The 14836-nt window shown below is 45.2% G+C and overlaps 1 protein-coding gene across 3 annotated transcripts in view; it reads right to left on the bottom strand.

Annotated features, from left to right (window-relative positions):
- The window catches only part of PDZD2 (PDZ domain containing 2), a 195799-nt gene extending 181618 nt beyond the window's left edge, over window positions 1-14181 (bottom strand). For all 3 annotated transcript variants that reach the window (XM_085213140.1, XM_085213139.1, XM_085213138.1), the window contains exon 1: window positions 14017-14181. The gene's annotated coding sequence lies outside the window, so the exon portion shown is untranslated. The remainder of the gene's footprint in view (window positions 1-14016) is intronic.
- Window positions 14182-14836: the final 655 nt, after the last annotated feature.

Here is a 14836-nt window from a genome sequence, read left to right on the forward strand (position 1 = left end):
CCTTAATACTGGGGATAAGGAAATGAGCTTAGTAGAACAAAAGGGAAAAGAGCAGGAAGAATGAGAGAGAAGTTAAGAGCACCTAGGATTTACTGACACAAAAAGCCAAGACTTCATTTTGAACAAAATAGTCACAATCGGCTGACCTGGGAAATAAAAGCAAAAAGAAAGAGACTTTTAAAGCAGAGCATGTTTTCTGATAAGGCTTTTGGACTAGAATATTCTTCTTTCCCGATGTTTACAGAGATCAGTCAGCACAGGGGAAGCCACAGATGCAATGCTGAGATACGTAATACTGAGTTGCCTTTCTTGATTGCTGTAAGAGACTCCTGTTCTCCAGGAGCACTGGAGTTAAAGGCTGAAGTCATTAATGAAAGACAGTCCAAGCCACAATCTTCCCTGTGAAAACCGGGCTGCATACACAGCTTCCAGCTTACACTCCTCTCATTTAACGTCTTCAACAGCAGCAAAGAGATGGTCTCATCAGGTTACAGCACAGCCCCATCTCCTGCCAGCATCTCACGACTGTATCTCACCATCAGCCCAGACAGAACAACCTTGGTGACCTTGCCACTGTTGTTGGTGAAACCTTTTATCCTGCCCTTGAAAATCTAGGTAGGATTGCAGGGGTGAGAGGATTTTCCTGACTTTGCTTTTTATTTGTTGGGTCACAGAGGTAAAATCATCTCTGTTTGATTATTTAAAGCTGTTGGCTGTGAGGATAATCTGTGCATTAGCATCTGTGTGATGGGTTGTACAGTTACCAGCAAATTCATAGCTGGAAGCAAAGAAGTCACTTTGCGGGGCACTTCAGAACCTAGGAACAAATGCACAGGACAAATACAGCCTCACGCTGAAGTTGCTTTCTGCAATAATAAATCCTTTCATCAGGATGGGTGAAGCCCAGCCGCGTCCTCCTGCTGCTCCCCCCACATCGCTGCAAGTAGACAAAGATCCTAAGCAAAGGCCAGTGCGTTAACTCCTGCAGTCATAACATTCATCTCGTTCTGCCTTCCCCACTGGAGACAGCCAGAAGTACAGCTCAAACCAGTAGGTTCCAGGAACTCCACTTGGGAGCTGCAAACCTGCTGTCAATAACCAAATAACGTCAGTTAGCCTTGGGTATGGGGGGCTGAAAGTCCCTGCCTGGCAGCCTCAGCTCTGGTAAAGGTGAACAATGGACATCGTCACCATGGACAAACATCTGAAGTACAAACACTGCTGGAGACAACTCTATCTAAACTCTTCATCTGCTAATTCTCTAAGCAGAAACTCTCTGACCACTTGCGTGCAGACCAGAGTCATAGCAAGCCACTCCTTTCTGAGCAAGGACGGTTTATGTCTGCAGATTTTACTTTTGGGATTTTCCCTCCTCCTACATTTTTTTTTTTCTTTCTGACTGCAGCTGCTGAGCTTCAGTTCTGGCCCAGAGGTCACCAGCCACGATATTGGAGTCAGCACAGCACTGGATGAATTTCAGGCTGGAAGGTTTATACAGAACAGACGTCAACATCAAACACCAGGAAACTAAAAGAGGATAGCGAAGGATCCAAGGCATCCCAGAAATGGAAGTGACAAAAAGCAGAGACACACAATACTTTTCTTGCCAAAAATCTGCATCTGGGAGCAGAGGGGAGCATCATCACACACAACAGACCTTCACCATGCTATCTCTACCTTTATGTTTGGCCTAAGAAGGAACAGAGGCACGCAGCTTTCATGATACCACTTAAAATATAAGTTAGAGATAGTTTATCTAATAATTTTGCTATTACCATACATGCAAGTGCTTTAGTATGGTACGTGACTGCACATACATTGGCATTATCCACATGTCCATAACTGCATGAAAGATCTTTAGGCACAATTGATAATATCTGGAACACATTTTAAAAAAAAGGAATATATAGTTCCCTCAGCAGCTGTACTACTTTTCTCAGTCTTTACTAATTAACATACATTAAAGAGGCACCAACAATCACAGACCCAAGGTCATGTTTAGTTTCCTTTTTAACCAAGGCACAGAATAGTATCTTCAGCATCGACAACACGGCAGTCTCAAGTGTCACACAGCTAAAACTTCAAAGACTTTCTTTGCCATAAGCCTTTTTTTTTTTTTTTTTTTTTTTTTATTATTAATCGCAGTGTTAATGAATATGGCACCTTTACAGAGTGATCTTCTCTAATCTCTGCTACCTCTGGTATCCCTCAGCCCTTCTTGAGTCTGGGAGGTGCCAACCCAAGCCCTTCCTCACCCCAGTGCCTCCCTGCTCTCTGTTTCAAGCCCTCAAAAACCAAGCAGCCTATTGACTTCCTTCCTTCACTTGCGCTGCTAACAGAGTGATAATTTGCATTACAAAATACACTGAAGTTTTGCACCCAAAGGCAAGGAATAAAAACCACTCTGTGGCACCCCCAACATTCCTGTTGCCATCCTCCCCACACTTTAAAAGCCATCTGTGCTGCGCAATCAGTTTTTATATCTTCCAGTAAGTCATTTAAGACAGCTCTCTCTACATATTACCTTAAAGAGTTAAAGATTACAACGTTTGTATTGTCTCATGATGAGAAAAGAGACAGACAAGGCAAATGTTTTATTTACGCTTTAAATTAGATGCATAATGATTCATAAACGGATTAATTTTAATTGGTGTCCTCATTTCATTAAAGAAAAAAAGACCCCTAAAAAGCATGCCTTAAAATTAATGCACTGTTACCATGCATCTTATCAAATATGTCAAGTCTCTGCTTGTTTTAAAGTCCTTTTGTTGATTAGAGAGTATTTTTATTATATATCAAAAGCAACCCAGGACAGTTATTTTAAGAAACTGTGCTGGAATAAAGCACAAGATAAATATTTCCTCATGTTTTTTAACAAGGCCGCCCCCAAAATCATTATCCTGGAGGGTTAATGTTTGTGCCATGGCCATCGTGCACTATCTTGCAGCACCATGAGGTCAGGCTCTCCCTCCAATCTCAGTCCAAAGAAACTCACTGCCCTTCGTTAAGTCAAAACTAAGTATCAGCTCCAAACCACAAGCATTTGAATAATGGTTTAACATTTGTCTGTCCTTGAACTGTTTCTCTAGTGGCTGCAGAAATTAGATTTCTTGCAGATAAAGAGCAGGTGCAGTACCCAAGAAGATTTTTAAAAGACCACATTTGATGTCTTGACATTTGTGTTGTATTTCATTAGAGCACAAAGCAGAGGTGGAATCACTAAAACCCATCAAGTGCAAGAAATACTGATCTTGCTCTGGAGCTCAGTATTCCAGACACTGGATGCTTGAGTTGAGATGCCTGCACCCAGACAGGAGTGCTACCGACCACCCACCTTCATCCCCATTTCTCCATGCTGCCCTACACAAACACAGCAAGGTGTCAGAGGCTCTACATAGCGCAAAAACCATGTAAGAGACTTTCAAGTGCTTTGCTATCTCCAGGATCCCAAGACTTAGGCCAACTCCTTATAAACCAGAATGCTTCCTGCCTCTTAACACTGTCGACGTTTTATGGCTACCTCTGTATCACACTCTTTCCCAAACACAGCTTCCTGCTCTCACCTGGGTTGTTTCTTCCTGCCTACCTTCACAGGCTGGGCGTTAGGAAAGGGATCTCAATCACAGCAGCCTACCCGCCTGCCATTTCCTAATCAAGCCCCCATACTTTCCTGTGCCAGGAATGGACTTGAGAGCAGCTTCCTCCAAACGCTCCTACAGCTCCCACGCTAATGCTCACCATGTTCACCAATTGGTGCCAGTGCCCACATCATCTGCAGAGGACCAACAGGAGACATAATATCACATTTTGAGGCGATTGCAGAGGGAGACAGGATCTCTAGGTATCACCATATGATGAAGATCATCTCTTCCATCCTGCTCCTGCAAGCACCTAGTCCTCTCAGTGAGAGTAAGTCACTCTCCAGCTCCTGGCAAATTTATTTCATCCTTCTACTCCAGCAAGCATGCATACAGTCTGGGTAAGGAGGCACTACGTAAAACCCATAGCCATTTCAAAGGGTGTGTTGTTGTAGCACCAACAGAACCTGAACAAATACTTTAGGATACCAGAGCTGTGAATGATAGGCTCGTGTAGGTTGCAGCCTAGCACTTTCCTGTGCTTTGGGACAAAGAGAAGTGACAATTTCCCTCTCAGCTTGATGAAAGCAAAATCTGACGGGGGCAGCAGGGGGAGAAACAAGCTGGGCACTAAGCCCCTTATTAATTAATGCATGTTTTGAAAAAGAAATGCAACTGTGCACTCATTTCTGCTGGTTTCCAGGAGCTTTTTTGACCTTAATAATTCATGTTTATGCAAGCTATTTATAATTTTAAGCAGTTGTTTCATGTAGATTTTGTCCATTGCATTTAACTAAGATGAATATATCTAACTGTGAAATGAGATTGGTCATAATACTCAAAGAGAAGCTTTCCGCCCTCAAAATTACAGTGTTTTTATAAGGACAAACAAAATTCACAGCTTTGTCTGAACTAATTTTCCATCAACTACTAACATAGACAATGTAAGAAAAGAAAAAAAAACTATTTTTTTTTCCCAGAGTCATCCTTTCCCTTTCCTTTTCATGTTTTGTCAGCTTTGGTATATTTCCTATACCGTAAAGTTTCATTGTTTCTCAAGCACATAACTGGTGAGTCCTGCCTTTTGTGCTTTTCTTTGTAGCAACAGGAGATTAAGAGGAGTGAGGGGGGGGGATTACAAACACCAAAGTGATGAGGAAAACAGAGAGGCAGGTAGAGCTCCTGAGACCACCTTCTCATTCATGCTTTGGGTAACATTTGGGCTCCTGCAATGCACAGTGCTTTGCAGCAAGAGGACGAGGACTGCCTCCCTCCTTGGCACAGCAAGAAGGCTCTCTTCCATGCCTATCACTGTAGGGCACACAATCCTTCAGGGCATCACTTCAGGTGGTTGCCCTGACTGAGCAGTAGCTTATCACTGACTCACCAGGAAGCCCAAAGAAAGCATGCCAGAATCTGGAAAAAGCAGTTGTCTTCAAGATCAGATGTTTTCATAAACCTTTCCTAATACATCCAATCAGTCTATCCCTATCCTACCCTTCAAACAAACAAACAGGTCTTAGAAAATCTACATTTACTTTGTGTCAACACAAGTTTGACCACTTTTCTTAACTTTGCTTCAGAAATTTGGAGTTAAGGGAACTGAGAATTTGCTCTTCCTGGCCAGCATCGGGAAGGAGACAAGGACATCGTTGTGAAAGGTCAGCTCTCCCAAATGCTGGCACCTTGTGCACATCACAATGCCAAGTATAGACTGGAAGCTCTTCTGTAAAGACCCTTGGTTTTTAGCCTGATTCCATTTAAAGAAGTTCTTATTTAAGAAAATCAATACCTCATTTCAACTGGATTTGCCATTTGCCCCTCAATATAAACTGCCAAATACAGGTTGCAGCTGTACCACTGTACCTCCCAGCAAACAGAAATTTCCGTCTGTGGCAGAAGAAGAGTGAACCATCCCTGCAATGCCAGCAGCTTAACAAAATAAACAGAAGAGAACTGAAAGAAAAAAGAAGCTGTAACAGCCACAGGTTCCCTGTGCCATGTTTGCTCTGGCACTAGCAGAAATAGGCCCCAATGGGTCATTTTTTCCATAAATAAGGGATGTGGACACTTGACACAAGCTACACAAGTGTCGGTTCCCGCAGCACCAACTCAACAAACCAGCTGCTTCCCTGGTCCATGCTGCCAGGTGGGCTCAGACAATCATAGAGCAAAGTGAAACCAGGAGTTTGCAAGTCCAGCCTTTCATAAGAACTTAAGTTCAGTTTGAAAGAGTCATTTCTGTTATGCTTCCAGCGTTCTTCAAATTAATGTTTCAACTAACAGTTAAAAGAATAGTAATGTAATTGGTCTTAGCAGCTTACAGTAGGTCTCAGTACAAGTCAGAACCCTTTCTTTCCTCACATAATGGAAGTCAATGAATTCAGGCACAGACTGTGAGTAGAAGCACACAGCCGTATCATTTCCAGGACCTAAAATCGAGTCGACCATCTTGACTATCAAATGATACGTAAAGTTCAAAAAGTCTGCTAACTTTTTTTCTGTATTTCTTTCTGTGCTTTAGGATCCAAACTAATAGTTGTAATCAGTATACATTAGGTACACAGAAGAATCAACACTTAATCCAAGGTCGATCGGATTTAAAAGCATCCCTAATCCTAAAGTAAGACTATTCCCATTCAACATGGAGGAGGGACATTCACAGACATCATGTTTGTATCCCCCAACCCATAATGCTCCCTGCACTCCATCACAGTGATTATCTCTGAGCTATCATCCCATCTACAGGAGGTATTAAAAGGCTGCAGATAAAATCATTAATCACAAAGCCAGCTATTTCAAAGAAAGAAGGAGATCCCATTTTTCCAAAGTCCCTGTACAGAGAAAAGCCACTACTGTATCAGAGGAGCACTCTAAAGAAGAAAAATCAGTCCTAAATTTCTCAGGCTGACCCATCATTTCTGATACTTGCCACAGAAGAAGCGCACAGGAAGTACAGAGTTTAAGACTAATGAGCAAACCTCAAGAAATAGATTATCTGGCAGAACTGCAGTTGTGATATGCAAACCTTCAACTGCTTCACGTCCGAAAACGTGCATTACAAGAGGTCTTCAGGCAGTGTACCTGTCTCTCAGAACACAACTGGAGATTTCACACCTCTCAGACTGCAGCATTCAAGCTGCATCCACACCAAAGACACCATGGTTTGCTCTATGGCTCTTTACTGCAGTTATCACTACTTTTCATTTAGAATACATTTAACTGTAGAATCATAGAATCACTGAGGTCAAAAAGACCTCCAAGATCATGCAGTCCAACCACCCAACTACCACCAGTATTTCCCCACTAAACCACGTCTCTTGGTACAACACCTAAATGTTTCACAAACACTCCCAGTTCCGTCTCTTCCACAGTTTTCCAGCCTCTGTGCCCCAAGCCCGTAGCGTTGCCTGGGGTTGTTATGGCCAAAGTGCAGGACTTGGCTCTTGGTCTTATTGAAATTCATCCCTTTGGCCTCAGCCCAGCAATTCAGCCTGCCCACATCCCTTGGTAGGGTCTTCCTACCCTCTGGCAGACTGACAGTTCCTCCCAGCCTGGTATCATCTGCAAGCTTACCAAAGGTGCTCTCTATTCCCTTGTCCGGGTATTCCATAAAGATATTGAACAGAGCAGGCCCCAGTACCACCCACCCCTTTGGGAACGCCACTCAGTTATAGAAGTATGAAGTATCAAATGATTTACGAGAATGTACTCCAGACAAATAGAAGTAAGTCATTCCGGAGAATCAAAATTAATTGGAGGTGGGAGAATATTTTCACTGATATATCTCTAGACTGTAAAGTGGCACTTGAGTGACAGGCAATTACACATCAAGCAGCTTCTACTGTACCACATACAGAAGCACAAATACAGGAGGAAGGAGAAAACAAGCCTAAATTCACCACAAAATAAAATGTATGTGCGCTGCCCATATGATCAATGTAAATAACCACAAATATCTGCATTAAAATAATGCAGTAAATAATCACCCCACAGCTGGGACATTTATAGCCGCACTGGTAAATACAATTCTGCTTTTTCATTAAACCACCCAAACAAGACATCTTGCAATCAGCAGTCATGCTTTAATTAGGAAGGATCCTACTGAAAGCAACGCAAAAGGCTAGATGACCCAGCAGGCCCTTCCCATCCTGGTTATCCAGGAGCTGTCATTCACCATCCTTACTACCATGAACTTCATGGAGGTTTAAATCCTTTGACGAACATGCTCGCGTGGACTGAAAGAAAAGGCTGTAGGCCAAGGAAAGTTCATTACACCCAGCTCCCCACAGCCCCACAGTTGTCAGGAGTAACAGAACACAAACTAGAATAACCTATTTGTGCCACCCACTTGCTAATTTATTTCCTTCCGAATGAGCTAAGGGACAGAAATTGTGTATGGGACACAGCTTTATTTAGAGGAGAAGAGGAAAAAGTCTGTTACTCCACGCAAGAAGTAAGGCGGATTGCTGATGGAACAGGATGTGCCACATCTCATCCCGCAGCCCAAGCCCCATCATACCAGCAAAGATACATCCTCAACAGAAGTGGAAGATTCAAATGCAATGAGTATGGAAGAAGGTTGCTCAGTGGTATGGATGAAATGCTTTGTTTGTCTGCTGCAAAGCCCAGAAGAGTGAAGGGCAGGAAAGATAATGGAAGGAAAGGTAATATAATCTCTGCTACTGGGCCTAGAGGGCAAACTGAAAGTTGGCCTGAAGTTAGCTCACCTACATGGCTGTACTGCCAGATAAACTTGGCAAGCATGTTCCCAGCAGAAAGAACTATGGATGCTCGAGAGGTGAAAACTACACATTTGGGATACAGAAGACCATGTGATAGCTAATCATCTATGGAAGCCTCAAATCCTTCATATTTGATCATTTAAGAAAGAACATAGGACCAGGATTCATATTTTAAAATCAAGCAGCTGGTTAATGCCTAATCCTATCCCCACTCGTCATCTGACAACCTTCACACTGCCGTTTCAGCATGGGTGAGACAGGACTTTGGTTTTCAAATAAGGTCTAATGCTATCAGGGCTCCTGTTGGCTGGATTAAAGCCACACATTACAACGAGCATGGTGCTGCCCTGTGTCCCCTTCACGCTCTAACAGCACAGCAGACATTGAGGAGCTGCTGAGCTCATTGCATCAGCGCATTAGGCTTGCGTTAAGTAAGCAGAGCCTTTAGGCTTTGGGTTTTGGCACACCCTTGGATAAAAGACTTTCCCAAAATCCAGTTTTGAAGCCCTTTTTTGATTTTTGGTTATACTAATACCAAAACACTGCAACAGATGACACTCCCTCATCATCTCAAGACCACCACGATGACTAGAATACATAACTCAGTATTACAGCTAGACCTACCCCACACTACCAGGCAAAACGTGTGCTCTTGGAGAAGAGAGAAGCAGCAGTGCATCAATCCGAAGCTGTGATCAGACAGCGATGACTGATATATATAGCTGTTACACCTGCACACAGCTGGAGGTGAGGAGAACCTTGCTCCATAGGGGCACAGGCTGCATTTTACCCATCTGCTCTGGGGCACTGTTGAGAGCATTGCTGAACTTCCAAGACAACCTTCTATGGGACGATGGTACTGATAAGATGGTGTATCTTAGCAGGTGTAACCACAATATATGCAGAAGAGCAAGCATCTGGACTGCTATGGTGCAGATGTTGAACACCCAAGGGGCAACAAGAGGATGTTTTTCCCTGGAAGACAACTGTGACCAGAGAAGGTTCAGCATCTGTTTTAACTCTGTCAATCTTCTCAGCAAAGCCTGTTTGTCTGAGACTTTGGGAAGCGTGAAGTGAGCATCAAAGCTCTCCTTCATTTTGTAGGTCAGAGAGGCTTTGGGGTTGCTGCAGTGTCAGTTCGCATTTATTCTGCAAAGCGCGCTCCAATTTTTCATTTTAACAGCACCTACAGACTTTGATTGAAATAAATAATGAACCGATTTGTATCATGGATCTAAGAATCACTCTCTTCCGGTCCCCATCACGGATGGGATTTTCTTCCCAGTGACAAGCGTTAATGCATTTATGCCCTAGTTTTGCACGGTAGAAGGCACGATTGAAGTGTCAGGAAGGAAGGTTAGCACTGCTTTTTCAGACTGCTCCAGTCAGCCGCAGCAGTCCATTTCAGATGAAAACATCCCGACAGAGCACAGGCTGAAAGGAGCCTGGATTTTAAACAGCACAGCAAAAGTCTTTTGTGTTGAATATGATTAAAAAGTAAGACTGAATAGATTTTTTCTCCTGTCTGAGATGGGGAAGATGGTTCCACTCTGTCAAATTGTAGGTTTTTTAGCAGAGTGGAGGATGTTTCACACATCTTTAATGCGGTTACAGACTCTTTTTTCTACACTTCCCCCGTTTTTCGCTTTGGAAGATCCTCCAGCATGAATTCTGGCTGCCACCACCCCACTTCTGGGAGCTGACAGAGGACACCTGACCATCAGCTACAGTGTGACCCAAAGCACCAGGCAAAATCGGTCAAATCCAAAAACCCAGTGAGGTCTCAAATGACCCACTTCAGCTGTGTGAAAAAGCATCATTTTAATAACGTGCAGTTACTCACTTGGGAAAAAAAAAAATCAATTACCAAAAGCAGCCTCATGCCATTTCAAAGTTTTGCCAAATTAGTTTAATACAATTCCATTTCAAGAGGAATATAGATTAAGCACACACAATAAGCCACCCAGGTATTAATCCCCTTTGCTAACTGTAACACTGCAGGGAAAATTAATCAAGTGCTGGCCAAGCAAACAGTAATGAAATTACAGTGCAAGTGGCACAGCTACCACCAAGTTCTAGCAATGTATTTGGGAGGCTGCACTGAAGGGAGCTGCAGCAATTAGCAGGTGTGACGGGAAGCATCACCTTGTGGAATTACGGAACTGCTCCTGTCTCCTTCTCAAAGATTTACAATGGCGAGACAGCAATATCAGCATACCAATAATAGACCAGGAGCCCTTTTATAGCAGAAAATAATTACTATTTTTTTAATGGTGAGTAACCGCAAATTAATTGTGTTCACCCACGCCACCTCTGTCGTTGCTGGGATTGCTGCTGAACAACCACAGGCTGCCCCAGCCGGCACGATGCACGCAAACCTTGGGCTCTGTGGCACGAGACACGATGTCTTATGACACGGCAAGGGCTGGAACAGACTGCTGACCTCCAGGCTGAATGGATCAACCTAGTGAAATGTCTTTGTACCTTAGTTTTTAATGAAGACTACACAATGCAGGACAGTGTTGCCTGGTCCGTCACAGATCTGTATTAAAGTACAGTATTTGTGTAACCACTTTTCTACACAATCCGGTCACAGCCAGAGAGCTGTTACTGCAGTGCATGGGCACTGGGAGGAGAAGAAGGAGGCTCAGCAACATGAAGCCGTGGCACTTTGTTACGAGTCCATGAAGGCCACATTGGCTGGAAATTACAAAATGCAGACCGCACTGTGCAACATACTGAGTGCATGGAACAAAGCAGCTCATTAAATGGTATTGTTTCCAAAGAACCAAAACCCAAATTGCTTATTTGTTGCTTACTTGCACTCCGTCAGCACACAGATACGTCCGATCTGGTGTCGAGCACGCTGCGAAGCACAGTGCAAGGCAGTGCCAGGCTCCCCCAAGGCCCACAGCAGCCGGCTTATGCATGGACAAGTGGGTCAGACTCAGAAAAACACTCTTTTCTATTCTCTCTCTGCATATATTACCCTACGTGCTTATTCCTGTATACATTATGAGGCGTATGCCATTAAGAGTGCACAGGATGTGCATTGCAGCCAAGTTAATATTGCTGTTGGAGCCTCAGCCCCTGCATTTCCTGAGTTCGTGTTGCCTGGTTCAAATTTTGTTGATTTTTTTTTTTAATTCTGCGTTTGTCTAATGGAGTTTCTAAGAGGTTTGAACGCATTTGGGGTAAGAATGCTAGGTTGAGCACCTACTAGCACCTGCATGAAACCTCGCAGAAGAAAAAGCCCTATACTGAAGGCAAGAATAACAGTTAGAACGTCAGTACAAAACCATGTACAACACAGCAAAGCAATGTGTGTTTAGCAGTAACATTCAGAAAAAAATGTAGGACTGTCTGCACTATAGGACTTTTTTGTACATTTCCATTGATAAAATCCAAAGCTTTTGACTTAGCACAACTGACCTGTCAAGAGCCACAGTGTGTGGTGTATACAGGTCTTATAGCTAAAACAGTGGCAAAAACAAGAGCAAGATTTTTTTTTCACAGATGTCATCACTTGGATTTTAAAGGCAGGATGTAGGAACTTGTTTCTACTGAAAATAAATGGAACCAAGCATTTCACAACGCTTGTGACGATGAGCCTAAGGCAGGACCTTGAGGTCCCATCACACACCGTGCACACCTGCACACAGCCAGACTTCCACCTGGAGCTATTCTTTATTCTATGAAGCTACCAAAAACCTTGCAAGACACCAATAGCATAAAGATGTGCAATTCTGAAGTCCTCTGAAATATGGCTCTTACAACACAGATGTTGGGCTTCACCAGCAACAGCCAAACAACCCCACAGGAAACACCCACAAGGAGAGGTTGCTGCGCTCTTCACACCTCCAGCAAAGCTTTTCCAGTGCAAGTGTCTGCTCATATTGCTTAGAGTAATGATCCCCCAATAATGTGTTAAAGGCAACATTAAAAAAGGCCTCACATCAGGAAAATCGGAAGACTTAGCTCTTTTTCTTTTTTAATTAAAAAATAATAATAATAATCACATCCTACTTCAGAAAATGTTGGTGAGTTTTAAAAGTGAAGAAATAGATTTCCTCTAGGCGAAGCATTGAATAATTTTAAAGAAAAGAAGACTTCAAAGGCATGTTTTACATTCTATTTGCATTCAAGCATTTTGTTGTTGAGAAAATTAACTCAATAACATTGCAAGCTGCATGTCTGCACACTGAGAGCTCTGCCCAGCAGACAACTTTTCCATTGCAAGGACCACATGAGAGATGTAGAAGCCACTCTACAAACAGCAAAGTTGGTGAGTTCTCTGGAGCAATTAGCACAATCTTTGCGTTCTGGATGTGAAAGCGAGGGTTACTAAGCACACAGCTACTTGCCTCAAAATGAAGGTAAAGGAACTTTGACCAAGCTTCGCTATCTGCTCACAGCTGCTCCTTTGCCAGCAGCAAGTGAAGTGCCTGAGCTGTGATGGATGAAACCAAGAGGCTGATTTGGGGACATCAGGACGGTGCCCCAGCGCACCGATCCATCTTATCCCTGCAGCTCCCAAGGGACAGAGGTGAGGTGGCACTGAGATTTCCCTTCACTCGCCCTCCCAGCCAGCACAGGGACCTGACACACTGCCAAAAGATGATCAAGGAGGTTACTGCTCATTAAAAGACTACCGAGGGGAAGCATGGAGGTTAACGGGCTGGGCTGTATGAAGTTCATTTATAGCTTAATGGCACTTTCTGAGGGGCACAAGAGTTTTCTGCAGTAAAGGACAATGGTCAGGGACTTACAGACAGGTTGAACTGCGGACCTCTGCCACCCAAGGAGGGGCAGCGCGATTAACTTCAGAGCTCGAGGTCAGCTCCTGATGCTTTCCTCTAACAAATCTCATTCATAACTGCTCCAGGCTTACAGTATTGCATGTATCGCAGCTTGCTTTGTGTGGACGGGAGTATTTCACAGTGTAGAGAACTACTTTATTATTATTTGGGTGGGGGGATAGTGGAGAAGCGGGGGAGAGATCAGCCAGATGTTTCATGCTGTCTGATTTTATTACCCTGCTGCACGCAGAGTATGTGACTGCACTCCACCTGCTCATATCCCCAGCACCGTGGTGCACTGCAAGGTGCTCACACACACAATCACGGTGGGATCTAATCCACACCACAGGGAGACAGCATAAAGCAATGCAATGGGGTCAGAGCCCCTGCTCTCCACGTGGATGCACAGGGGTCAGCAAAGCTAGCTCAGGATCCCTTCAAACCAGCGGATGCACCCCACTCAACTAGGGATAAAACCAAACGAACCCCTAGGGGATGGACCGACCCTGCTGACACCTGTGGGGCTGTGACCCACTGACCGCAGAGGGATGCACCCTGCTGGCCACAGGTCACAAAGTCCCACTGGTTCCTGGGAAAGAATCCCACCGACCCCCCGGGAGTTGCGGAGGTGAAGCACCCCAGTCCCTCGGCTGCGGCACCCGCACTACAGACCCCAGGAAACGGAGCGGCAGGCAACGGGGGAGGCGCCCACCGCCCCCTGGAGATGGACAGCCCGGGAGCACGCACCTCACCGACTGCCGGGGGACGCAGCCCGCCGCTGCCGGGAGGGGCGGCAGTCAGCCCAGCGCAGCCCCGTACGCCCGCTGCCCGCGGGAGCGAAGCCGCCACCGGCGCCAGCACCGGCCGCCTCCCCGCTCCGCGCTCCCCACTCACCTCGGAGGAGACGCGGGGGAGCACGCAGCGCCCCGATCCCTGCCCGCCCCTCAGGGCCGGCCGCCCCCCAGCCCGGCGTTGCTCCCTCGCCGCACCGCTCCGCTTCTCCGAGCCGCCCGCCTGGCCCGGCCCGGGGAGCGGCGGGGGCGGCCCCGACGGGGCGGGCAGCGCCGGAGCCCTGCGCGGGGCGGTGCCGCCAAACCCGCCCCGCCGGGAGCCAACCCCCCCCAGCCCCCGGGAGCTCGCTCCGGTGGTCCCCCGGGGCAGGAGCCGGGATGCGGGGCTCGGTGCCCGAAGCCCCCGCCCCTGAGGGGAACGCATCGTGCGGGGCGGGGTGTCTATATTTTCGGGTGTTCAGGAGACCTATCGCTGTTTCCCCTGTGTTGCTTCTATCTCTGGCTCTCACTCAGCAGAAAGTACAATTTCCAAAGAGGATTCAAATGAACATTGAATTTCCTATTAAAGAGAGCTAAAAGAATACCTTTTTTTTTTTTTTTAATTTAAAAAGTTCCTTTTTTTTTAATCAAAACTTCAGATTATTACAGTGAAAACATGCTTTCCAATGTTGGGTTGCTTTTCAGGTTCACTTTTCCTGGCAGCAGGAAAGGAAGCCGTCAGCAAGCTCTGATTTCTCTTGAGCCAGTGTCCCTTCCTGACACACACCCTGTCCAAGGTTTACAGGCCTAATGTTAAATCTTAAAAAAAGAAAGGAGTTCAGAAGAACCAAAGAACCTCTGAAGGACTGTCTTTATTGAAGGGTGTGACAGGTAGCCACACAGCAGGGTTCTCCACAACTCTCCTTTGAAGCTGATTGCTCTCA

The sequence above is a fragment of the Meleagris gallopavo genome, chromosome Z (assembly GCF_905368555.1).
Source record: "Meleagris gallopavo chromosome Z, MGAL_WU_HG_1.1, whole genome shotgun sequence".
In the NCBI taxonomy this organism is placed as follows: domain Eukaryota; kingdom Metazoa; phylum Chordata; class Aves; order Galliformes; family Phasianidae; genus Meleagris; species Meleagris gallopavo.